A 25,739-nucleotide genomic window follows, 5' to 3' on the forward strand; every position below is an offset into this window, starting at 1 on the left:
TTATTAGAAGTTTAAACGCCATTTTACCTTTTGCTGCTTTTGCACACGACACTGCATAGCTGTTTTTGTAATTTAGCCTATACTAAGATATACACGAGAAAAGGTTTGTTTTTTAACATCTCTAGACATACACAGTGCCCCTAGTCTGCACAGTGAGTGCTGAGCCACCAAGGTTATCATAACATGTGAGCCTGTTTATTGGCATGTCCGTGTAACACATTCTAGACACAACATTTTGGCAGCTGCAAGCCAAGTAAGATTCTGGCACCTTTATCATAGCACACTTGCCATGATTTCACACACTTGGAAGATTCCAGGGATGCAGAGAGCCTTGCTGATCCAGATGTAATTTACACTTACTGAGCGGAAAGGTAATGGGGTCCCCCAAAACAAGCCCAAGAGACCTTCCTTAGTTTATAATACAAAGTTCCTATATAGGGAGGGTGTTAAAACTAGGCGCTATGTAACCTGTTTGCACTATCATTGTAATATGATTCCTCCTTTTGTATTTTATGGAATTGTAACCATGCTGACCATATTATTCTTAATCACATGTCTGCTTATGTTGACTAAAATACTGCGCATGAGATCATGTTGTTAAAATAAATATTTTAACCTTACCGTGTCTCTTTTTTACTACTGTTGTGGACTGGTATGGGAGTATAACAAAAGAGTGTTCTCACTTCCCACCATTCCTGAGATGGTCCTAAGTCGCATGTTCTAGGTTGTCTAATCATTGGTTACTTTGCTATAGGACGAAGAGCTTATGTGACGCTGATGCTAGCTGGTTGGGGTTCTTCTAGGTCCTGAGGTGAGTTTCTGGTACACCACAATTTACTAATGTCCTAGGTCTCTGTGCACAGTTCTGTGTATGAGCAGAAATCCTTGCAACAGTGAGAGCGAGAGCGGTCACTTCCCTAGGAGGACATTTGGAAGGTGGGGGTCCTGGGCAATTGCCCACTTTGCCCATGCCTTAAAACGTCTTTGCATGGCCTTATAGATTAGCTCCAGCTGTTCACACACAAAAAGGGGGTGGTGGGGGATCCTAAACTGTGACCAGGTGAGGTTGAGGGGTCTCTGACTGGTTTGCATTCATGGGACAGGCATGTAGTCTATAAATTGTATTCCTGTCTAGTGTACTTTCTTTGCATCCAGTGAACAGTGATGGGTTTACGTTTTGCAGCACAGAAGCATGTGGTTCTGCTGCAGTGGTCTTTTCTGTCTAGTGGCCTGAAATGGAACAAGCAAGTTAGATGCACCTTCCCTATACTACCCAATCTTTAATTTTAAAAAAAGTCTAAGGTTCTCCATAGTCATGTGTGAGTAACGCACGAGTCCTGTTTTTATGCTCCCTGACCTTGATATAGGAAAAAGAAACAACACGACAAGTGCCAGCATGTGAAGACTGAAAACAGGTCAGAATATGATACTTACACCAAACATAGGAGTCACAATCAAAAAAAGTCTTAATGCTCTAAGGAGCCCAATGAAATTTGGTAGCCAATGTGCCAGACACCCAAGCGAGTGACCTTGTAATTACCATATGCACCTAGACCCGTGAAGCCTCCAATACCTAGCTATCAAGCATTCCTCCCTTCCCTGAACACGGCAAAACATACAATTTATACGAGCAAACGTCTGGTTAGAGAACATTAAATAATATGCCGCTGTAGAGTTTCTGCCAATAGTTATAGGAAATTGTAGCTTACAACTGAGACAACACTATAGTTAACTAGTTAAAAACTGAATAGAATAAACATATTAGAAATAAGTCATTTACCTGACTGTTTTGCTGCATTGTTGGGTCAGAGAAAAAATGACTAGCAGGCGAGATTTCAAAATGTAACCCCCCTGCTCCTCTTAAACTAAGAACTCTTCAAGAACAGAGACTGCTGTGTCTGCTTTTATTATGCGTGAAGTAAACTGCACCTATCACCACGCTGTTTGTGACAAAATAATTTGTATGGCAGAAAATGCTTTGATATTGTTTGTACTTCAATATACAGTAATTGCTACAAGCGTGAATATCAATTTATTGAGTAAGGGGTCAGGTTCCACGTGTGTCATGGGTGACGAATGCAACCAGTCTCTGTTTTTCTTTAATCAATTAATATTATTTATTTTTTTAATTCAAAATGATATTACGTAGTTACCACCAACCAAGATGGCAGGGTTCTCGTCCATCTCACTGCATCAATCCTGCAGTCAGGGGGGCCACCAGACACCACAGCATCGCTAAAACAACCCACAGGTGCAAGTGAAACTCCCCCCGAGTTCAAAATCCTCTGGTTGGTGGAGAAGCAGACTTTCCGGATTCGGGCCCTCATGGGCTGAAAGAAGCAGCAAAACCCAAGGGGAAAGCATAGAGGCAGGAGCATCCACTCAGAGACAGGTTAGATGGCACAGTACTATCTGGATATCGCCACCCAGAGGACGGGGTAAGTGCAGATCCCTGATGGGCGCCAGGCTCTACAGAACAGTAGCCGTTAGGATGCCCCGGCCTGGACTGGACGGATGACTCAATACAGTTCGCCTAGTGCCTCCTTCCCAGATAACACCACAACACCACATGGTTAAGGTTTGGGCGACTGACCCCTCACCTCACCAACTCCCCTTCTGACCAACCCTTGGCTGGCGGCATGCGAGAAATGGAGGGCCCTCCAGGTTTGGCTCCAGAGGGGAGGCCTGTGTGGGGGAAAGGGGAGGCCCGGACCAGAGTGCCAGGTCAGGTACGGACTGCTGGACGACACCACCATCTTGTGGAGGCACAGAGTGGTACTGGCTCTGTCCCACAGACTCTGTCCAAGTCAATGTTGGGGGCCACCAATGTTCCTGAGTAGTGCTTCAGGAGAGGTCTGCTGTGGACTTCAGTTGTGCGCCGCAAATGATGGAGTGCCCTTTTGGGGGTGACCTGGGTGTTCAAACGGCTCCAGGAGCAGGCGGAATGGCTATACAGGATCTGAAATAGAGCTGTAGCCATAAGAAGGAGGACACACACCAGCACAACAGGCAGATGAGGCATGGGCCACATTTCCCACCAAGCAGACGGTGGGGGGTGGGAGGGGCCTAATCGCATATCTGAGAGAAATTTACCCTGCTATGACGGGAGGTGTTGGAAGAAAAAAACAAGCACTTGCAATGCAATAGGCCTCACATTACTGATAGTTTGAGGTATCGGCGTTGCAAATAATAATGCAACACCAATAGCTCATACTTTCAGCAATGCAAGACCCAGTGCATTACGAATGCTTGCGTAGTGAGCCAGGAACAAGCACTGCATGTCTCAGTGCAGTACCGCAAGCTGCTCCTAGAGGTCCCTAGTGAGCAAGGCACCAGCACTGCATGTCTAGGGGCAGTACTGCAAATTGATCCTAGAGGACCCTAGTGAGCTAGGCACCAGCACTGCATGTCTAGGTGCAGTACCACAAACTGCTCCTTGTAGTCCTTAGTGAGCAAATCACCAGCACTGCATGTCTAGGTGCAGTACAGCAAGCTGCTTCTAGAAGTCCCTAGTGAGTATGGCACCAGCCCTGCATGTCTACAAAGTTGAAGTTATTGGCATTATAAATGGCAATGTTTTTCACCTAGCCATGTTGCAGGGTTCAGTACAATATGTGGCCAAAAGGGGACCTCTTTTGGTCACGTATGGTACTGCACCCTGCAGAAGATACAGTAGATCCAGCCTACCCATAATGCATAGCATGCAAGACAGTACTACGAGTACATTCAAATAGCTATGTCCATATGTACAATTAGTAGCTTTGAAATGTGACAAAATAATTATTACATCAATTTCACATTAGGTTGTACTCTGTGTGGAGCTGATGAAGGTTAATTTATCGACGTTCTCATATAAATGTGAGATGTTCTAGTGAGATAAGTAACCACTGCCAGCCTAGCTTAGGACCAAGTGTGTGCCCTGCCTGAAGCCTTTTAAGAAAATAGTGGCTTGAGGCTGTAATTAAAACATGGGGAGTAACAACACTTGTAACAGGGGGTGTCCTCAAGAAGAGACAAGGCGGTGCTAAAGAAGGACTACTAAGTCTATTGACCAATGAAAAGCCACCATTTACAAAGGAAAGGGACATGAGCCAATTAAAAAGATGGGCAGAGCTTTATTCCCATATCCTGAACATAGCATGTCTTGAAGAGAGAGCACAAGTGCTGCCTAGGCGAAACGTAAAAACGGGAGCAAATAGTGGAGCAAACTCACCAACACTCTGATCCCCGTAGTCGGTGGTCTGACAGTGATCCTTGAAAATGGTTCAAGACATGCTCCCTAGACTGCCTTAAGTGGGTAGACTTGATAAATACACGGTCAGGGGCGGTAATGTGGAGCCCACACCCCGGGCACAGACAGAGACCTCGCAGGAACCCAAGGACCAGACTCTGCATGGGCTTTTTAAGGCAGTTAAAGATTCGCGAACAGCTCTCAAGCATAAAATAGATATGTTGGCAGTGGACATTACACTTCTGAGAGCGGATCTTCAAAACATGCCGACTAAAATGAGAACAGCTGTAGCACCGGTAGGCGTCCCAATTTTTATGATGCTTTCATTTTTGGTCTGCCTCTGATTTGGTGCAAGGTCCACTCCGCCTCAGTTGGATAGTTTCTTGAATTCAATCTTCTTAGGCATTATTTGCCATAGAATATCAGACCATAGATTGCTGCAATAAGATACTTGCAGCCACTGTATCTTAGCCTCCAATTGATGTATGTTTCTATGTCATCCGTTTGCGAAGGGTATTACAGGCTTTGATCTTTACACCTCTTATGTATACCTTACCAGGGGCTTACAATGTTGGTGGGGGAAAGACTGATTGATCATTTAATTCCATGTATTCTTGGGAGTGGGCACACAGCTGTTAAGTAACCTAACTGCATTGTATTGATCCTCATAACCTTAGTTTGCTGAGATTTCAGTTTGAAGTCTAAATGTAAGGAAATAGGAGTGTGATCTGAAATGCCAATGGTCTTGATATTGCAACTGTAACGTGAAGAAAGTACACCAGAATGACTAATAAAGTAATCCATCCTATTCTCTGTGCCACGAGGGCACAATAACATGTTATATTTACGTTCTGTGAGTTGTAGAAGTCTGCCGGGCTACACTAAGGAGTGGCTGCTAGAAAGTCCCATAGTAAACCCCTATCTGATGTATTACATAGATTGGGAGGACCCTGAGTGATCTAATATTGGGACTGTGACCAGATTCCAATCTCCAGCTATGACAGTGTGATGGTGTCCAAAGTATCTCATAATCCTGTTGCTTGGAGAAAAAAGATGATTAGGCATCATTTGTGGCACAGGCTGAACCAACAATAAGGTAGGGGGCCTTTAAGTTTTATCTTGGGAATGTCTTCAGTATTGAGGTCTCAGTTTACCTGTTCTGTTTCAAAGTGGATTAGGCCCCTGGCCCGGGTCCTTGGTCAGGAGGCAGCATTTGTGCTTTAGGGGAGTGACAGTGATGTTTCTATATAGGAGTGATCCAAGGCTATCAATAAAGTTTGCAAGTTACTCAGGGAAAAACAATTCCCTAATCTTTCCATTAATTGCCACTTGTAAACTATACTGAAGTTCACATTTGTTTTAGATTTATATGTAGGGTGAGAAACCTTTTCCTTAGGAGGCTTGTTTCATATGAAAAATCAGCAGCAAGGGTAACAATGTGTTCCTTATAGTTGAATAGGCATTGCTTTCATTGTTTAGATAATCAAATGTTCCTGCTCTAAGAAGACACATGAGTAATAGTCTAGGTGAATCTTTTTGGGCATTTTTCGAGAGCCAGTGTACCTTTTGAAATTCTAAGACAGGGCTGAATTCAATTTGTAAAAGTTTCAGTAAAAATAAGGACACAAATCCAGGAATTTCATCTTTCTCTTAAAGTTTGGAGACTCCATAAAGACCAACATTGCCCCTCCCACTCCTGTCCTCCAATTCTGTGACTTTTTCTGTAGGAGTTTTGACCCTCGGTAGCATGTATAACCGATGATTCTAGAATTCTAGCCATTTCTCAATTTTTACAACCTGTTAGTAGAAAGATGACACCTCTGTGTGGAGGGGTTTTAAGTCTTTAGAATTTTACAAAGTAGAATGTAATGTTCCACAGTGCTAATGTATAACTTAATGTCTTGTAGTTCTCTCATTATGGTGTTTAAAGTACATGGCATAGCACCAGTATTAGTGTCTTTCGTAGAGGATTTAGTGTTGCTTTTTATCGCTCTGAGAACAAGGGTTGTTTTGTGACTTTATTTGTATGCATTTAGACCCCTTGACTATCTCTGGCTTTGAGTAAGAGGGAAGATGCATGAAGAGATTTTAACAAGAAATGGGCTGCTTCCCCAATAGTAGAAGTAATAGCCTGGATCACCATCTGTAGTAGCTGATTTTTGTCAGTATGGGTCAGGGCTCCCCTATTTGAAGACCTTGTGCGGTTCGACCACAGTTTGTGCTGGTGAACAGAAACCCAACTCTCTTCCCAAATTTAAATAGTGGCCTCCATCTGGCCCTATTTGAAAACAGATCATCGTGAGTGTGATGAGTGAACCCTCTACTGTGAGCCACTCAGAGAGCATCATTGGTAGCGCCAAAGGGACATGAGTGTAGCCAGGAGTGTAGTTTGAGCTAGATGCTTCTTTCAGAGAGGAGGCTTACTGGGAGAGTAGGTAGCACATCTCATAGGCATCAATGGCAAGACTCCATTCTGTCCTCCCATCCAAGAGAACAGACAATCAGCAATCAGGAATGCTGTGAAGCAGTTGCTCTCAAGAGTGTCTCCAAAGGGTCCACAGCCCATGTTGTGGTTAGACTAGCTGGAAACGCCAGAGTTGAGCTGATATCTAAAACAATTGACTCACCACGTCAAACAGTGGATCCAGAATAACCCTAGGTTAGACATGGCCCTCTCTGCAGAGTCATCTCAAACTTTTTGGCTTCACCCTCTTGTTTTCTGAACCTGTTTTTGTTGGCTTTTATAACTCTGCACACTTTACCACTGCCAATGTGTGTGTAAGAACAAGGGTACCCCTGACAACAGTTCCTGAATCAGGGAGAAGAACTAGGGTGTGAATATCACAATTTTAGGAACAATGAAAATAAATATGGACCAAGACAATATCAAAGACATATACATGCAACCTCCGCTCAGTAGTATCAAAAATATTTTTTATTTATTGTTATTTTTTTATTAAATAAATTAGACTAAATACACAAACAAGTATAAAACATATCGTCCTCTGTATGTATGTTTGCACTGGGTTCAGAAAGTCAAAATACAGAATTTCTTGCATTGACTAAATGACATATATAATACACACAGTGTCAATCATTGATATATGGGAGATTATTGGCAGGATACAATGAATATCAACTACATACAGACAAAATAATCATACATATTGATATATTTAGAGGACAGTAATTTTTGACATGGCTCTAGTAAATCTGTGCCCTACGCGCGTTTCGGCTGTGTGCCTTCATCAGGAAGCCATGTACAAAAAACTGAAACCTAGAAAAGGGGTGCATGTACAAACAAAACATAAATCAATTTTGAGAAAAACATTGCCGGTCCTATTACAATATTAGCTACCATGTGGTATGCGAAAGATGAAACTCAGACCAAAAACGGCTGAGGGATTAAAAACACTAATTGCAAGCCAATTATAACTATCAAAAACACATGACAAATAGTTCAACTTAACTGTGTGCCAAATCTACTAAATATCCATCATCAGGAGATAGAACGAGACCAGGAGTGCCAGAGATATCTGGGAGGGAAAGATTGAATAAAGCAATAATGTCCCAAGAATAGAATAGAAAAACAAAGATAACCTTAGTGACAACTATATAACATGCGAGATGGGTGGAGAAAAATAGTGCGTGCTGTTGATCCAGTGACTCAGTATTATAGAGGAATTTCTCAAGAGGATCATTTGATATGTACCATTTTTGGATTTATAAGATAAATCACTGAGGATAGCATGGAGCCTCAAAGGCTGGATACATGGTCCTACATGGAAACAACTGGATGGAGTCAGGGTATGTACAAAAGTAAACAATATCTAAATTAGTATTGAAAAAGTAAAAGAGCTAGTACTCATGTAAAGGGCATTACCAATCAATATTAAAAGTCGGGCATTAGAATGGAACCTATGTAGGTAGGGATCCTCTGGTCCAGATTGAGAGATCTAGATAGCAGTGATGTAGTTTTTGCATCAATAGCGACCGCGGTCCACTGCGCTGTGAGGCCATGAGTCGAGACGACATAACATAGGTAAAGTTAGACATTAGGTTGAAAGGGATTATATGGGGCTAATATCTGTGTTGCCAGATTGTCCAAAAATTCAAAAGAGAAGGTGTACATTACTCTGCATATAATTAATTGGTTCGATTGCTGAGAGAATCTCATGATTCCCACAAAAAGTACATCATTAAAAAAGAAAACCAAACGTATAGAATTACACGGGCAGTTTATGCTCGAGTACTTGAAAGCGGAATGATCCCGCAGGGCCTGAGGGTACGAAATACACCTGGTCTATTCGTCCAAATCCGTAAATTCTTGGAATGGTGGACACTCATAGCTAACAGATGTTCCCAGGATCTCATGATCCTCATTATTGAAACTGCAAAAGAGTTAGTCCAAACACTTCTACAAGAAATTCTAGAACTAGAAGCCAAGATCAGAAACTCACAAGCAGTAGAAGAAGCTATAAAGAAGCTAGAAGAAGTTGATAAATATATCAACTCGTACAATGAATATCTACTTAAAAGAAAAATGGATAAGCTTAAAAAAGACATCAGACTTCAGCCAGGAAAAGGTTTATCCTTACCTGGCAGATAATTTCTACCAAGTAGAGTCAAATGGAGATAAACAAGACCAACTATCATATAATAGACCATCCAGAAAAATAGCAACTTTCTCTGATACCTCGGACTTGGAGGGTGAAATTAATGGCCACTACCAGGACTCGGCCCCAGGAGAAACATGGCAGGGACTCCCAGATCTCTCCAAATCTTTCACTCCCAGATTTCTCTGGCACTGCTGGTCTCATTCTATCTCCTGGTGATGGACCCACACAGGCTACCCCTTCACCCTACACTTATATAGTGTTCCACTAACCCAGTGGGCTCTCATTACTCACCCTCTACTCATACAGGCACGGTGCTCACCCTGCACTAATACAGGTATACCCCTCACCCTGCACTCATACAGGCACACCTGCTCATCCTGCACTAATACAGGCACAAAACTAACTCAGCACTCATAGAGCCACACTACTCACCCTGCACGTATACAGGCACACCTCTCACCCTGCACTCATACAGGCACACCAATTACCAGGTGGGCTCACATGACCCACCCTGCACTCATACAGGCACACTACTAACACTGCCCTCATACAGGCACCACAATCACCCTGCACTAATTCAAGCACACCAGTCACTAAGCTGAAGGAAGTGACCCACTAGGGTCACCCGGGTCACTCTTGACCTCCTCTTGCCTTCCAGTAATGAAGGGTTGATGACGCAGTAGAGAATACAAGCAAACTAGTTTATTCACAAAGTACACTGCAGTGGAGCCCAGTCTGACCAGCCTCCTATGATGGCTAATGAGGGACTGACAAGCATAAAGTTACATTATGTAGGTTGCAGAGCCCACAAAGGTCGCTTATTATGAAAAAGTACTGGTAGCTGTCGTAATACAATGGGGGCACAGAACATACGTTTTGATTCCGCAGCCTGGCACAAGCTAACTACTAATAAAGGTCGTCTGGCCATCCACCCTTCTAGACAGGTGGGAGAAGGCCTCTATGTAATGTAAAAGGCATGCGTTAATGAGCAAGTTTCAACTTTGGAGAAACAAAAGTTACCAAGGACCAGTTCTCGTAAATGAGCAAGTAACAGTTTCGATTATACTAGAGAATGGCGGCTTCAAGAGCTAAAATGGTGACACAGATGCCAACCTAACTAACACAACATCTGTATCTACTGATTGAGTCTACACACAATATGCAACTATAATGTATTGCCCATAAAAATGCTAACATAATATTGGGTAAAACACTAGTAAGATGACAATGTTACGTTTCAATTCTATCAGACCCTCCTTTTAGCATTTTTTGCTAATACGGATAACCTTTTTTCTTGCTATCAGGTAAGGGTCTTTACAATTCTAACAGAGGAAAGGAAAATATAGCGATACAGACGATAATATGTCAGGTATGAATATGTATATGCTAGACCCCTGACCCTCAGTCAGAGATCAGATCTTCCCCAGCAGCTCCGCCTGACTGTGCTTAGTCTACGGTCCCACCCGGCTAAGTTCAAGACCTTTCCCTGCTGGGTCCCGCACCTGTAATTCTTGTTGGCTTATTTTTGCTCATTTTCTGTGCATTCCCCTTGTAGCCCTTAAAGCTGGTACTGCGTTTCTTTTCCCACCACAACCAGCCCCGCTCCTGCCCCAAGCTGCAAGTCGCTCCCCCCTACACTACTTAAATGGTGACCGCTGCGGGGAGCACGAGCTAGACCCCTGACCCTCGATCAAAGATCAGCTGTTGCCCAGCAGCTCCGCCTGACTGTGCTCAGTCTACTGTACCACCCAAGCAGGGTTCAAGACCTCTCCCTGCTGGGTCCTGCGCCTCTAATTCTTGTTGGGATATTTTTGCTCATTTTCACTGGATTCCCCTTGTAGCCCTTAACGTTGGTACTGCATTTCTTTTTCCGCTGCAACCCGCCTGCTCCTGCCCCCAGCTGCACATCCTCCTCTCCCCTTCTTAAATGGCCGCCGGTGCGGGTGCGTGAGCTAGACCCCTGACCCTCGGTCAGAGATCAGCTCTTCCCCAGCAACTCCGCCTGATGGTGCTCAGTCTATGGTCCCACCCAGGCAGGGTTCGAGACCTCTCCCTGCTAGGTCCCACGCCTGTAATTCTTGTTGGGTTATTTTTGCAAATTTTCCCTGCATTCCCCTTGTAGCCCTTAACGCTGGTACTGCGTTTCTTTTCCCACCGCAACCCGCCCCTCTCCCGCCCCCAGCTGCACGTGCCTCCTCCCTCCCTTACTTAAATGGTGACCACTCTGCGGTTGCACCACTGAAGGCAAGCCTATCTGCTCTAGTCCACGCATGGACCGCGCCCAGCGCCAGATCCCCTGGTTCTCGCAAGAGCCATGACACCCGACGATGCTACGACGCCACCTACCTCCACGGAATCAACACCAGTCAATCATCAAACTGTTTCCAGGCCACCCCAAAACTCCCCCACGGACCCTTCACCTGCCGAAGCTGCAGCTTCATCAGCCACCGACCACCTACACGTCCTACCCCACCCATCAGAGCAGAACGTAACCACCTCAAATGCATACTGCCCTGCACCTGCTCCGTTCACATCGAACTCTGCGATCTACTCGACTCAGCCTCCCCGGACGTCGCCTTCATAACAGAGACCTAAATGAATCCCTCCTTGGCACCCGACATTGCCACACCCATCCCAGATGGCTACAAGATCACCAGAAGGGACAGCACCAACAGACCAGGAGGAGCAATCGCCATCGTATACGGGAATACCCTCAGAGTCTCGACCTGCCGAGCAGACACCTCCAGTGCCGCTGAACACCTGCACTTCCAGATCCACATTGACCCCAACACTACCCTCAGAGGAACACTTGTTTACAGACCCCCCGGACCCTGTCCACAGTTCATCAACACCATCTCCGACATCGTCAGCACGCATGCTCTTGATTCCACAGACTACTTACTCCTCAGCGACCTAAATTTCCACCTCGAGAACGCTGACAACATCAACTCCATCGCTCTGCTTGATAACCTCGCCAACCTCGGACTTAAACAGCTCATCACAACCCCTACCCACACTGCCAGACACACGCTCGACCCCATCCTCTCCGCCAGTAACCCCGTTACCTTCAGCCACACCATCGAACTCCACTGGACCGACCACCGCCGCGTCCACTTCACCTTCAAGAAACACACCACATACCACCACCCGCAACGGATTCCCTACTGCAGCTGGATCAAGGTCAGCGCCAGGAAACTCCTGGTGACAGCGCGCTTAATAAATGTCTCTTAACATTAACATTAACATTAACAAGGTCACCGAAAACCAGCTCATCACCACCCTCGTCTGAGACCCACCAACCAACACCACCGACACAGCCGCCCTCAACCTCAGGCAATGGATCGATGACTGTGCCAACACTCTTGCCCAGATCAAACAACCCTAAAACAGACGCACTGACGGAAAGGCCAGCTGGTTCACCGCCGACCTTCAGGAATCCAAGCTGACTTGCCGAAGACTCGAGAAAAAGTGGCGCCACAAAAAGACACCGGACAATCACGCAACCCTAAAGCAGCCAGCTGCAAGCACCACCAACTCATTAGAGCCACCAAAAGAACCTCCTTCAAATAACCCATCAACAACAATGCACACAACAGCAAAGAGCTCTTCAACACCGTGAAGGAAATCTCCAACCCTAGCTCCAGTTCCAATGACATCCCGCTGTCGCAAGACATATGCGACTCCCTAGCCATCTTTTTCACTGCAAGATCGCAGACATCCATGACAGCTTCAACACCCAGACCCTCCCTGCTCGCCCCGACACTGCAGACTCACCACTAAGCATGGGCGGATTTTGCGGATTGGCAATCCGCGAACTTGCGTATTTACGGATTCGCAATCCGCGAAGATCCGCGAACTCTAGCGGATTTGCGGATTTTTCCGTTTTTTGTGTTGGCGCGTGTTCGCGCCGATTTTGGGACAAGTTCGCAATTGCGAACTTACTTTTCGGCTTGCAACGGCCGCGACTATGTTGTTTCTACGTCTGGTTTATCATCACAGGTTCACAGCACCCTCTGTTTCACCACTGCCACCCTCTGGGACACCCATGCCACCCTCTAGTACATCCTCACAGGCACCTATTAGGTTTATTTATTACTGTAGATTATGGTGGTTGAAAAAAGCTAGCACACCTGCCCTTCTTCAACTGCCATCAATTAATTTGTGTTTCATTAATGTGTCAGTAATTTTGAAAGTTCCAATCTGGCACCTGCTTCCTTCCTTATCTGTAATTTGCTTTTTGTTGCAGTGCAATTTTTTTTTTACAGGACCTTTATGGTGCTATTCTATGAGCCTGCTGTTTGGGTCATAGCAGGGTCATAGAATTGTTGCAAACTCTGGAGGGGCCCATCAGGAAGCACTACCTTGAATGTTACTAATGTTAAGTTTGAACTTTTGTACCTGCTCATTGCTTTCATTTTAGCTAAAATCGTTTTTTTTGCAATTTCGCGCGATATTTGGGGCGCGAATCCGTGCGAGATCGATTTCGGAAGCCGCGAATACGTGCGAATACAAAATTGTTTTTGTTGCGACGTGTATGTTCGCGTGATCTTGCGCGTGTTCGCGAGGCGCTTCTAGCTATTCGTTTGCCAAGTTACCCTATCGGTCGTACACGGGCGCGGCCATCTTGTTGGCGTGACGTAATTCCGTTTCCGCCCGCTATGTGTAATCTCGCAAAGTGTGCTGCTCGCGAGTACAATTTCGCGCGTACTCGCAAGGAAAATCTCGCGCGAACTTACCCACGCGGTCGTGAACGGGCGCGGCCATCTTGTTTCTCATTCATTGCTATGGTTCTGGGCATGCTTTCTGTATCCTCTCTCAATCTCTGCCATCCTTTGCTTGTTTGAAGTTTTTTTGATCTAATTTTACTTATTATCTAACCCTCAATTTTTCTAGCTCTATATTTTTGTGTTTTCTTCAGCTTTTATTTACTTTTAAACTACTTTTTTAAACTCTTTTCTTTTCTTCTTCACTATTCTATTTCTTCTTTATCATTTAAGTTTATTTCTGCCCAGACCATGGTAAAGGGAGCCGGGAAGCACCCTGAGAAGGGGAAGGGTCCCGCACCCCGTGCCCGGCTCCCGTGCGGGCGTTTAAGGGGGGAGCAAGTGGTCCCGAGGGAGATCTTCAGCGCGGAGGAAGTGGCGGCACTGATCTTCCATGTCCAGCGCCGCCTCCCCAAGACGATCCTGGGAGGCGGCAAGATCGCGACCGGCTATGGCATCCGGGAGCGCCGCCAGCGGTGGGAGAAGGTGTGCCGGGCCATGTACAAGATCTCTGGGGTCCGGCGCACATATAACCAGGCCACCCACCGCTGGACCGATGTCATGGACCGGGAGCGGGACTTGCTGGACGCGCTCGGCGTAGAGGTCCCCGGGCTTGGTGAGTAGTAGTAGTAGTACATTTACTACTCTGTTTTATCCTGCTCTGTTATTTGCAAATCTTTGTTCTTTACCAAGAGCAATAATGCTGCCGATTACATTGAGGTAAATTATATTTCAAAATCTTCTATGCATTTCATTTTCAGGTGCACTGCTCTCCTTCTCAGTAGCCTTGCTTGCTACTATGCTTCTTTGTTTTGTATGTTGTGTTCAGAAGCATTTCATTGGCCTGAGAAATTATGTATCAGTGTACTGTAAAGAAAAGAACTGCGTAATGCTAGACAGTAAGGGTCATATTTTCAATTACCGGCGCATCCCTGCAAAGTAGCAGGGATGCGGCAGTAATTGTGTGCCATGCCACCACCACCCATTGGCCCAAAACGTCACAGAAGCCTTACGCATCTGTGCCGTAAAGGCAGCGCATTGCTGGAGTTGCGTGCCAACGATGGCGCAGCTCCAGCAATGCTCTGGGGTACCCTATCTCCCCAATGCTGCATCAAGCCGTACGTCGGCTTCAAGCGCGCAGGGTTTGAGTCATGCATCATTGTCCTAAAAATGACTGATTGACATCTTGTAGATTTCCCTCAGCCACTTTTAGGATTCGTTCCTGCGCAGGTACGCCCTCCCTTGCGCCGGAACGCCCCCTGATGGCGCAGGGCTTTACAACGTGATGCATCGCCCATATGCCCATATGTGTTTTTTTTTTTAATATATACGCCGCACCAACACCATGGCGAGTCTTTTGTTCTGCCGCTGCGTCAGAAAAGGCACGCAACAATGGAGGAAAATCAGCCGCAACTTCCGCAAGGGACTTATAAATCAGCCCCAACAGACTGAAGTCCAGTGTCCTTCCTTTAGACAGTCACATGGCTATCAGAAGAAATAGTGGCGGTGGTGGCGGGTGGATTGATAGTTTGAGTATTCACTGATCTGCAAGCAGGATGGACTTTGTCTGTCACGTGTTGCGCACTACTGCCTGCAGTGCCAGGCCTAGGCAAACCTCTTTAGTAGTCTGTTTATTGAGTTACATAGGAACTTTCTAAGTCAACGTTCCGCAAATCAGGCAATACGAATAACGTAGTATACCACATGAGATAGATCCCGTGGAATAGTTGTCTATCTATTTGCTATTTTTCCAAAATATGTTGTTATTGTTCTTTTGAAATGTTTGATTTGGTTGAAAAATCTCATCCATGTTTTATGGTTTTTCTTTCTTTCATGTTGTACATCAGCTCCCCCCAAGGGCAAGAGGACACAGGAGGAGGGTGCTGAGGATGCAGGCCAGGATCGGGCAGGCGAGGGCTCCTTTGCTGGCCCCAGTAAGTTTACATTTTACTAAACAGTACCTATTTTTTCCTAGCGTTCCTCATTCGATTTTTTCTAAATCGTCTTTGATCTTCTTGTAGACTGGATATAAATTCTTATCCTGCCTCGAATATGACTCCCTGTGGTATTACTAGACTATTCTTATTAGTCTGTCTGTGTAGCTAACTAAGATTGGACATTTGGCAATTCCATTGGACTCCCATTATATTCAGCAATACCTCTATGCACTGTCTCCTTACTGACTAGATAGTGTGGCAGAGTCATTCAGCTCCCGAAGTCACCGATTATAGATCCCCAATGATCTCTAGATTATCGTACGCAGGACAAGAGAGTAGTACGGAGTCACAGCACAGTCAAGAAGTGTCAGAGGCACTCATGCTTGCAAAAATTCCAAAACCTTTAGCTCATCCACTCTAGTCTAGAGGAACAAAAACCACAGAGTCTATTTAAGTGTAAAAGCTTTATTAAAAGTAAACACATTTATTAAAATCTACTTTGTCATAAAACTATTTAACTGTAAACGGAAAAGTGGTTAGTGCTGACGATTAATTGGACACATTTCTTGTGGTCGAGCCGAACTCTCACCTACTTTGAACTTGATCCTGGTCGTGTTCTTAGGACTCAGGAGTCAAGCTTCTGTCTGTTAGGAGAAAAAGTGGTGCGTGTTAAAAATCAAAAGCAAGCATTCATCAGTTGTGCATAAAAGTGCAGCAAGACAACAGCCTTCCCTGGAAAATGGGACATTTTTACTATGGAGTAGACAGTCACAAATTATTACATTGTATTCTGTTTTTTTAACATTTCTCCTAGACCAAATATTATATAGTAGTGAGTGGTGTATTCTAACTTTCTTAAATGTACTTTGTAGGTGTAACATCTGGTGACGGGGCCAGCGCGGAGGTGGCTGTGTTGGACTTGGACTCGGAGGCCTCTGGGGAGGATGCGGCGTTAGAAGAGCTGGTGGCCGTTCCTGTGGGGGATCAAACGGTGGTGGCGGAAACAGGTAAGCTATATATTCCTTACTTATTGAGATTGAAGACTGCATAGTGTGCTTTCTGCACGGGTGTATTACAATTACAAATCAACCAGGTAGTAGCCTCCTCGAAATGTACTTCGACTTAGCTGTGAAGTTTTTGGTGAGAAGAATCCCAATAAGTTCTTAGACGAACGTGATGGATGGGATGAACGAAAAGCGAAAGAAGGGTGTAAGTAAGTGGGACGCGAACTTGTATGATGGCTGGCAAAGAAGAACGATATGTGTTTGCTTGGACCCAGAGGTGGCTGGGAAGGAAAGAATATGGTATGGTGCATGGCTGGGTCAATGATGAAGCAAGGATGGGTGGAAGGACAGCAGCCTGGGTGGGTGAAACAGAAACTGTATGTGTGCGTATACTTTGAATGAATGGATGCCTGGAGCATGGTATTCTCTGACTCTTACATAGCAAATGTGTATCTAGAGAGAGTAGATGGTCGCCAGGTGAAGTAAGTGTTACCTTGAAGAGCATGTACCACCGCACCCGCACGTCCGTCCCAGTGCAGGGAAGGCAAGGAAAAGAAATTGTAAATGTGTCCAATACTACCATGAATAGTAGCAGTACTTTGTATTGCGTTTGCATTCACAGCATATATCTGGTTATTACGGTGGACACTCCGTACCTCTCTTAATAACTTTAGTTTACTTGTAGTACGTCATTCATGTGTGGGTGTATCACTGTGTTCACTCAATATTAAGCAAAGCACCTAAAGTCATCTCATCTGTCATTAAATACGTCCCATGTGAAGTGATAGATAATCAAATTAGTTAGCTTCTTCAGTTTCCTTTTCTAGTACTCATTTGCACTGTAGGGTGAAAGGTAAATTAATTAAGCAGTAGCCCTTGTAACAGAGTATTCTCAGTGCCACCCGTAATAGAAAAGTAATAGCTTCACCACCTGCATGTACTGGACCGGTACAGTAACGCAAGTCTGTCTCCATCATCATGGTGTGCAACTTTTTTTCTCGGGTGCAACTTCACTGTGCTGTGTCCATGTCATTCTGCCGGCTTGCATAAGATAACGTACCCATTTCCCTAAACAAGAGAGAAGAAGAAGAATAAGACTGGTGTACTGTCATAGTCGACTGTAATGGAAGTCCATAGTGGTCGTAGAATTAGTTCATTAAACTACCACTACTGTTAGAGCAAGGATGCAGAAGTGGGAGGTTACATAGATACTGTCCTCAATAGTTATGTACTGTGCTTTCAATTTGCTACTTGTACTCTGTGACCCAACTTTCGGCTCAATCACTTTGTGTTATTAATAAGGAGCATTGGTTACAGACTATGTCTTTCTTTCTTCATATAGTTGCTCCTTCCAAATCAACAACAAGGAGGGAGCAGGCTAGATTGGCCCGGCAACGGAGGCTGGAGGCCACAGTCGCCGAGTATCGGCGGCTGGTGGCCCTGGAGGAGGAGGAGGACACGCAGTCGAGCGGGGCAACATCTTCGACTGTGACCACTGCATCCTCCTCCGTGACTAAACCAGCGGGACCGAGCCGGGCTAAGAAAGCCGACCGCCACCGCCAAGCACCCGAAATACCAGCTGCCCCCCACAGGAGCTGCAAGGAACGCCAACGCCGCCTACGAGTCCGCATGTCCAACCTGGAGCAGGAGGTCCTGAGGTATAAGACCTTGGTTAAGGGCCTCCGCTCCGAGCTTGCCACCCTCCGCAAGGAGTATGATGCCCATGCCGCATCATGCACCAGCACCAGCACCCTCCAGTAGTGGAGTGTCCCTTGCCCTTTTTTTATAGACTTTTGGGGGGTGGGATTTGGGAGTTGGGATCGTTTTGGGACGTTTCAGAGACAATCGTTGGGGTTAGGGTGGGTGAGGGAGATTATTTTGTTAGGGATAAATAAATATATTTTTCAACTTTATCTGACCATACCTGTTTTTTACTGCTTTTCAGTCTGGTGGGTGGGGGGCGGGGGTGTAACAGTAACTTTGTTTTCATGAACAGTCGTAGGACTTTAGTAGTACAACCGTCAATCTCTTGTCTACTCCGAAATAATACTCCATTATACTACCTCCCACCAAACGCTTATCTTACCTGTAATTTGTGTTAGAAATTAGGGCTAGGCCCAGGGCTGGCTCCAGGTGAAATGGGGATTAACGTTGTCATTCCTGGGCGGGTGACATTTCCTCATTGCGGTGTTACTAGTGGTGTGACACAGTGGCAGTTGCATGCCTATGGAAAAAAAGAAAACGAAACCTTGTTTGTACTCCTTACTGTAGCATTACAACGGTTACGGTACGATCGAGAAAATAGCAGGTGACAGTACACTAGAACAGTGCCATAATGTAGCCTAACAAATGGTAAAGTATTGCAAGTATAACTAGTACTTGCGTTGAATTTATTTGACATTGGCTACTACTACTAGAAGATATAGTACTGAAGCTGAGTAAGTCTAGAAGATATCCTCGTATTCCTTCACCAGCCTGTTGCTGCTATCACCTTATCCTCCCCAGCAAGTGTGTGGAATTATTGATGTCATTTTAGTCAGACATCAAGCAAAACAACACAGCCCGGGGGAAGAGGGTTAGGGTTTGTAAAATGGATGGGAATGGGGGTTTCTTTTTGGGTAGGTTTTGTTGAGAGAAGAAAAAAAAAGCAGAGCATGGACAAACAATAATTGAAGATACAGAGTTTACAGACAATCTTTGGTTACAAAGTAAAGGTAAGCACATGCAGCAGTCACACTCATAGAATAAAAGACAACAATGGATACTGTATCTGTATTGCGTATGTTGTTGGAGTTGTCCTGTTGAAATTGGTAAGTAAGTTGCATGCAGCAAACAATTCCTCTTATTGGCGGCACTCCTCCATTCCAGCTGACGCTTCGTCCATCAATGTGGTGGTGAACACTGACAGAAGAGACACCCTGTCCACTGCCTGCCTGGCGGATGTTGACTGAAACCCGGCCTGTAATTATTGAACGGAAAACAGGAAGTGCTATTACAATACCACTGATAAATAAATAAAAGGTATGTACGCTGTGTGGTTCAAAAAGTGACACTTTGATTTCCCTAATAGACAGTACAATATTTTTGAAATTGCGTGCTCTGTCTGCGTCACCTTTTTAAGGATCAATAAGTATGGCCAAAATATTATAGCGGATCTTTCCCCTCAAGGTGGGTGTACTACTGTGTTTTAGAACAAAATTTGACCTTCCCAGCAATGCTCCCACCAAGACCCTTACTAAAGCCAGTCGCAAAAATGTAGAAGAACCCAATCATATCTCCAAAAACGATGCCTAGCAGAAAAATGGTTACAAAACGTACTTTGAAAGTAACAGTAGACCCAAATACAGACCGTGGATTGTATTCAAACCACTTGCCTGCAAGCAAAAGTATCCATAGCCAGCATCGCTCCAACAGTGCTCTACAACAACAGAACCGCGTTGCAATAGAACCCCCCTAAACACATGCAATCCTGCTGCTAGGGCTAACCCTAACGAACCCTAACTTACAAAAAGTGCAAAAACTGGTGTTTCCTTATGGATTTTGTCCAACAAACTTCTAGCCGGTATTAGACCTTCCCAGGAATGCCCCAGGCAAGACCCGCCAACCCACCCGCAAGAAAACACGCGACACAACACCACCAAACAGCGAAAAAGCTAAATCTCATACTTACAATGTCTCTCGGCCTTCGGTCCAAACGCGGCGCTGTGCAGCTAGGTCGTCATCATCATCAATCATCATAACTCCTGTTTTCCACCACGGATTTCCTGAAAAGCAAATGCAATCAAGATTAGACTGTCGCAGCAGTGCTTCGACAGAGACCCCGGCCGCAACCCACCCACGAACAGCAGGAAGCCCCCCAAAACGCTACATTGAGCAAGATGTCTGAAGAAATGGCAAAAAAAAGGCTTTTCCTTAAGGATTTTGTCCAAAACACTTCTATCCGGCATTAGACCTTCCCAGGAATGCCCCAGCCAAGACCCGCCAACCCACCCGCAAAAAAACACGCGACAACACCCCCAAACAGCGAAAAAGCTAAATCTCATACTTACAATATCTCTCGGCCTTCGGTCCAAAGTAACGCGCTGTGCAGCTAGGTCATCATCAATCATCATAACTCCTGTTTTCCACCACGGATTTCCTGAAAAGCAAATGCAATCAAGATTAGACTGTCGCAGCAGTGCTTCGACAGAGACCCCGGCCGCAACCCACCCACGAACAGCAGGAAGCCCCCCAAAACGCTACATTGAGCAAGATGTCTGAAGAAATGGCAAAAAAAAGGCTGTTCCTTATGGATTTTGTCCAAAACACTTGTATCCGGTATTAGACCTTCCCAGGAATGCCCCAGGCAAGACCCGCCGGCGCCAACCCACCCGCAAAAAAACACCCGACAACACCCCCAAACAGCGAAAAAGCTAAATCTCATACTTACAATATCTCTCGGCCTTCGTTCCAAATGCCGCGCTGTTCAGCTAGGTCATCATCATCAATCATCATAACTCCTGTTTTCCACCACGGATTTCCTGAAAAGCAAATGCAATCAAGATTAGACTGTCGCAGCAGTGCTTCGACAGACACCAAAAATTACACACAAACCCCCGGAACCCCGCCAAAGAGCACCTCAAAGGCAAGCAAGTCAGCAAAAACGGCAAGAAATTTCCACCTCATATTTGGTCCAAAACACTTTTGTCCATTATTAGAGCTTCACAGCAATGGGCCCAAAACCGTCAACTCACCCGCAAAGAAGTACAACACCCCCACAAGTGCTGAGTCTTTCTTCATTGTGCGTAATCCAGCACTCTGCTTGGAGGGAAATCGCAGTCTGGAGGAGGAGGATAGAGGAGCATGTTCTTCAGAACTTGTGAACCTGAGGAATGTAGACTGCGGCACCTTCAAATCAATAAGCAAACAAGTGAAGACAGTTCTGATGATGGTCTTGTTTTTGGGATTAGGTGATTAAAGTTTGAATTAAATTAACTGTGCAAAACAAAGAAAGAGAGACACAAAGCACACAGGAATAAAAGTGAATAAGGACGAAAAAGAAAGTTCTTGATTGATTGTCTCATTTTCAGGGCTCGGTGTCAGGGAATAAGAACAAGATTTCGTCATCATACTCTGCGAATTCAGGCTGGATGAGGTCAGTGGCACCGAACAGAGAAAAAATCCCCTCATCTACGTTGCTGTCCTCATCGTCTTCATGTGGCGTGCTTTCTCGCACTTTGTAATCTGGTGGTATGAGGTGCTGATTCATCTTGATCATTGTCAGCCGCTCCACATTTTTGGGCGATAGGCGGCTCCGTTTGGCAGTTACAATGCCACCAGCAGCACTGAAAACACGTTCAGAAGACACACTTGCGAGTGGGCAAGACAAATAGTTTATAGCCAGGTTGTAGAGCTGTGGCCACAATTGTTTTTTGCCATGCCAATACTGCAATGGCTCCTCATTAAGAAAGACCACTGTTGAGTCATTCAGATAGTCCTGCACCATCGACTCAAGGTCATCAACTGTTCCTCCACTTTGCTTACTTTTTGCTGTGCCTGTGACATTTTTTCGAGAACCATACCCCATCAAACTTAGCCAATCCTCCTCCCCAGCCACTGTTAGTGTTGTCATTGTGTGTGGTGCAGATGATCCAGTTGCCGGTGTCTTTAACGGCTGAGAGGTCACTTGTGCCCCAGCCACAGGTGCAGAAGTGGATTCTTGTGACTGCGGATGGCCTGCTGATGCTGATGCTGATGTACTGGCTTCTCCTTCAATAACCTGCCGTTCTTTTTCAAACCTCTTGGCTGACCAGGCTAACCAATGTTTGTACTTTTGAACATCTGCATCAGCGAAAGGAAAGAATGCGTTGTCTGCCAGCGCCTTTTTGTAGCGTGGATCCAGAATAGTAGCACAAATGTAATGCTGATCTGAGTTGATGTTTTTAAGACGTTCATCACCACGTAGGCGATGTAATAATTTCTCAGACAAAATGAAATGGTTTTTTTTTTTTTCATCTTTTTCAAACTCAGAAGAAACCGCCATCAGTTGGTGCTCCAGTATGCACAACAATGGGATAGCTTTTCCCAAATTACAGTCCTCCTGGCTGACTGCACGCGTGAAGAACTCAAAAGGACGAAGCATGTCTGTCAGGCTTTTAACTATGGCCCATTGCGCCTTACTCATCCGCAGGTCCTCCTTCTGAGATGTAGCCTCTGTCAAGAAATAGTGATCGAGTACCGTATACTGCTCATGCAGACGCTCAAGCATGTAGAAGGTTGAGTTCCAACGTGTTGCCACCTCCTGGATGAGTGCTTTCACTGGCATTCCACGTTGAAGTAGCAGTCTCCGCAGATGCTTCCGGGCCTTAAAAGAATGGCTGAAATGGTTGCACATTTTGCGGCAGGTGGCCATTACCTCGAACGCTGGACTCTCTTTATCACTCAAGAATTTTTGAACTACCAGGTTGATACAGTGCGCCAAACACGGCACTCTAACATGGTGACCCTGTAACATGGCCTTAACTACATTGGCGCCATTATCCGTGGAAACATAACCAATCTTGCGTTTTAGGGGGGATAGCATTGACAACACCTTTTTGTCAAACTCTTCCAAAAGGTTTTCTGCTGTGTGACTTTTCTCCAAGGCAAACATGGCTAGTGTTGCATGTTTCCGAGCAGCTTTGAAAACTTGGTCCGGGTCAACACCTGCGTTTAGCTTTGCTATAACACCTGAAAAAGAGACCCAGTGTGCAGTGATGCACATGTAATCATCGCCTGGGCCACTGGTCCACATGTCTGTTGTCAGATGTATTGTGTGAACAGCACTCTTCTGCAAAGCTGCCCCAATCGCCTGCAGCACATCTTCATGTAGTGCTGGAACCGCAACTCTGGCAAAATAGAACCGGCTCGGAACCTTCCATTTAGGGCAGAGCGTTGCAACTAATTCAAGAAAACCTACCGCTTCTACAAAAGAAAAAGGTAGAAGGTCCACAGCTAGCATTTTAGCCAGCTTAGTGTTATACAGACGCGTCAGTGGGTGGTTGCGTTCATATGGCACCTCTGAAGTAAGCATTGTTCTAATGTTGCCCTGGACCAAGCATTTACGGGCTGATAATGACTTCGTTGACCCAATTTTGCTCGCTGGTGAACTTTTGTGCGTTGGTGTCTCACTCGCTCCAACACTCTTAGTGTGCCTCACATTGGGTGTGCTGCTGAGAGGGGTACTGGGTGTAAGGGAAGTGTTTGACACGTCTTCTTCCTGCTCGTCAACATCAGATGAAACATCAACGTTTCCTTGATTTTGGCCTTTCTTGATCGCAGCTAGGTGCGCAAACCATTGGACAGCGTGCTTTCTGTCAAGATGACCACTCTGGCCGCCGGTACCATAGTTGCTACCTGGCTTACCACGACTAACTGCAAGCTTACAAAGGGTACAAATGGCAAACCTTGGATTTTTGGGACAAACAGTAAAGAAGTCCCAAACTGGGGACTTGAAGTGTCTGTGGGACCTGGAGGAGGCGGCGATACTGGTGGTGGTGGTGGTCATGAAGCTAATGCCAGATGAAGTGGAGGATCTGGATTGGCCAACTTTTGTACGTTTTCCACTTTCACCGCCACTAATTAAGGTCGAGGTTGACGCAGGTCTCTTCTTGCCAGAAAGAAATATGGAAGCGGGACGAGTTGGTGTACTACTTAACTCCAATGATTGTGGTGTTTCCACTGCCTCCTCATCGACAACATCATCATCATCATCATCATCACGCGCAGCAGCTCTTCGGGCTAGGGTCAAAATGTCTGTTTGCTGCATGCCCGCTGGGGCTGCAGTGACCTTTATGATGACTGGGTCGTCGTTGGCAGAGTCTTCATCAGCAGCAGTATCCGCCACTTCTTGTTGAGCCTCATCACACTCCATAAGTCTGAGACTTTGGACGAGCTTCCTTTTACGCTTAAGTACCTTTGTTGGATCATGGTGTGCCTCACTCTCAGACGGCTGTGGTGCTGGTTCCCAAGTTTGATCCGTATCATCAGAAGGAGGTGTGCTTGAAGAGGATGTAGACACCACCCTTGATCTCTTCCTTGCTAGGGTTGTGGAAGACAATGAAGGATCATCAGGAGGAGTGGCTTCCTCAAATGATACCTCACCTTGATTGTCGATTTCCTGATGTGCCCCTACTTCGGGAGGAACAACTATTGTGGGCACTTGTTGTGACCCTCCATGCACCTCTGCATGCGCATCTCCTTGCGCTGCCTCTCCTTCCACATGTACTTGGGCTTGTACTTGCACATGTGATTGTTGTTGCCGCTGTGGTTGTTCAACACTCGTCAGATGAGCTACAACAACCTGTGTTGATTGAGGGACATTGCTGCTGCTTTCTTGCGATGAGCCAACATCACTGGTCGATGGTGATTGAAGAAGTATACTGGCTGCCTCTGCAGCACTCAAGGGCTTGGACTTAAGTTGGCGTGGTGGTGGTGGTGGCACTGAGCCCAATGGAGCGGGGGTGCTGCTGCCAGCTTGGTCCCCAGCAGATCCCGCTGCAGCTGCTGCAGGCATACTTTTTTTTTTACTCACAAAAAAAGGGGCGGGCGGCACACCAGTGTCCTTGGTAACTTGCTTCTTCTGCTCCTTACTGGCACCTTTCTTGCTAGAGGAGCTACGGGTTACTTTTTTTGGGGCCATCTTCTTCAGAGCAGGTCAGCAGGCAGCAGTTGCACGAGTTGCAGAGGGTTCTGTGTCCAGACGTGACGTCGCGTGACGTTATGCTGCACACACCGCTGCAGGACTTCTTCCTGGCACTGGTGGTTCTATTGAGTCTTCTTGTGCACCTAAAAGCAATGGAAGACAGAGGAACATCAGTTCAGTTATGCACCCCAAAAAATCGACAAAACACAGAAAAATGAGCACAATCCCATGCCATCCATGATGTTTACATTGAAGACACCCCACAGAAAGACTAGGGACATGCAAGTATGCAACACTCACTACCCCTGGGCATAAGGGATGAAAAGTAGGCAAAATAAGTGCAGGCCTCAGACACTGCCTCTCCTCAAAATGGCCCCCTTACACCCCAAGCACATGTTGCCTGTACCAGCCAGCACTCAAGATGGCCACCACCACCACCCACATGGCCAGTCCACATCAACAGTACACCCCCAAAAAACAGAAAAACAGCCAGAAATCACCACAATCCAATGCCATCCATGAT

Source organism: Lissotriton helveticus, chromosome 11 (genome assembly GCF_964261635.1).
Source record: "Lissotriton helveticus chromosome 11, aLisHel1.1, whole genome shotgun sequence".
Classification (NCBI taxonomy): domain Eukaryota; kingdom Metazoa; phylum Chordata; class Amphibia; order Caudata; family Salamandridae; genus Lissotriton; species Lissotriton helveticus.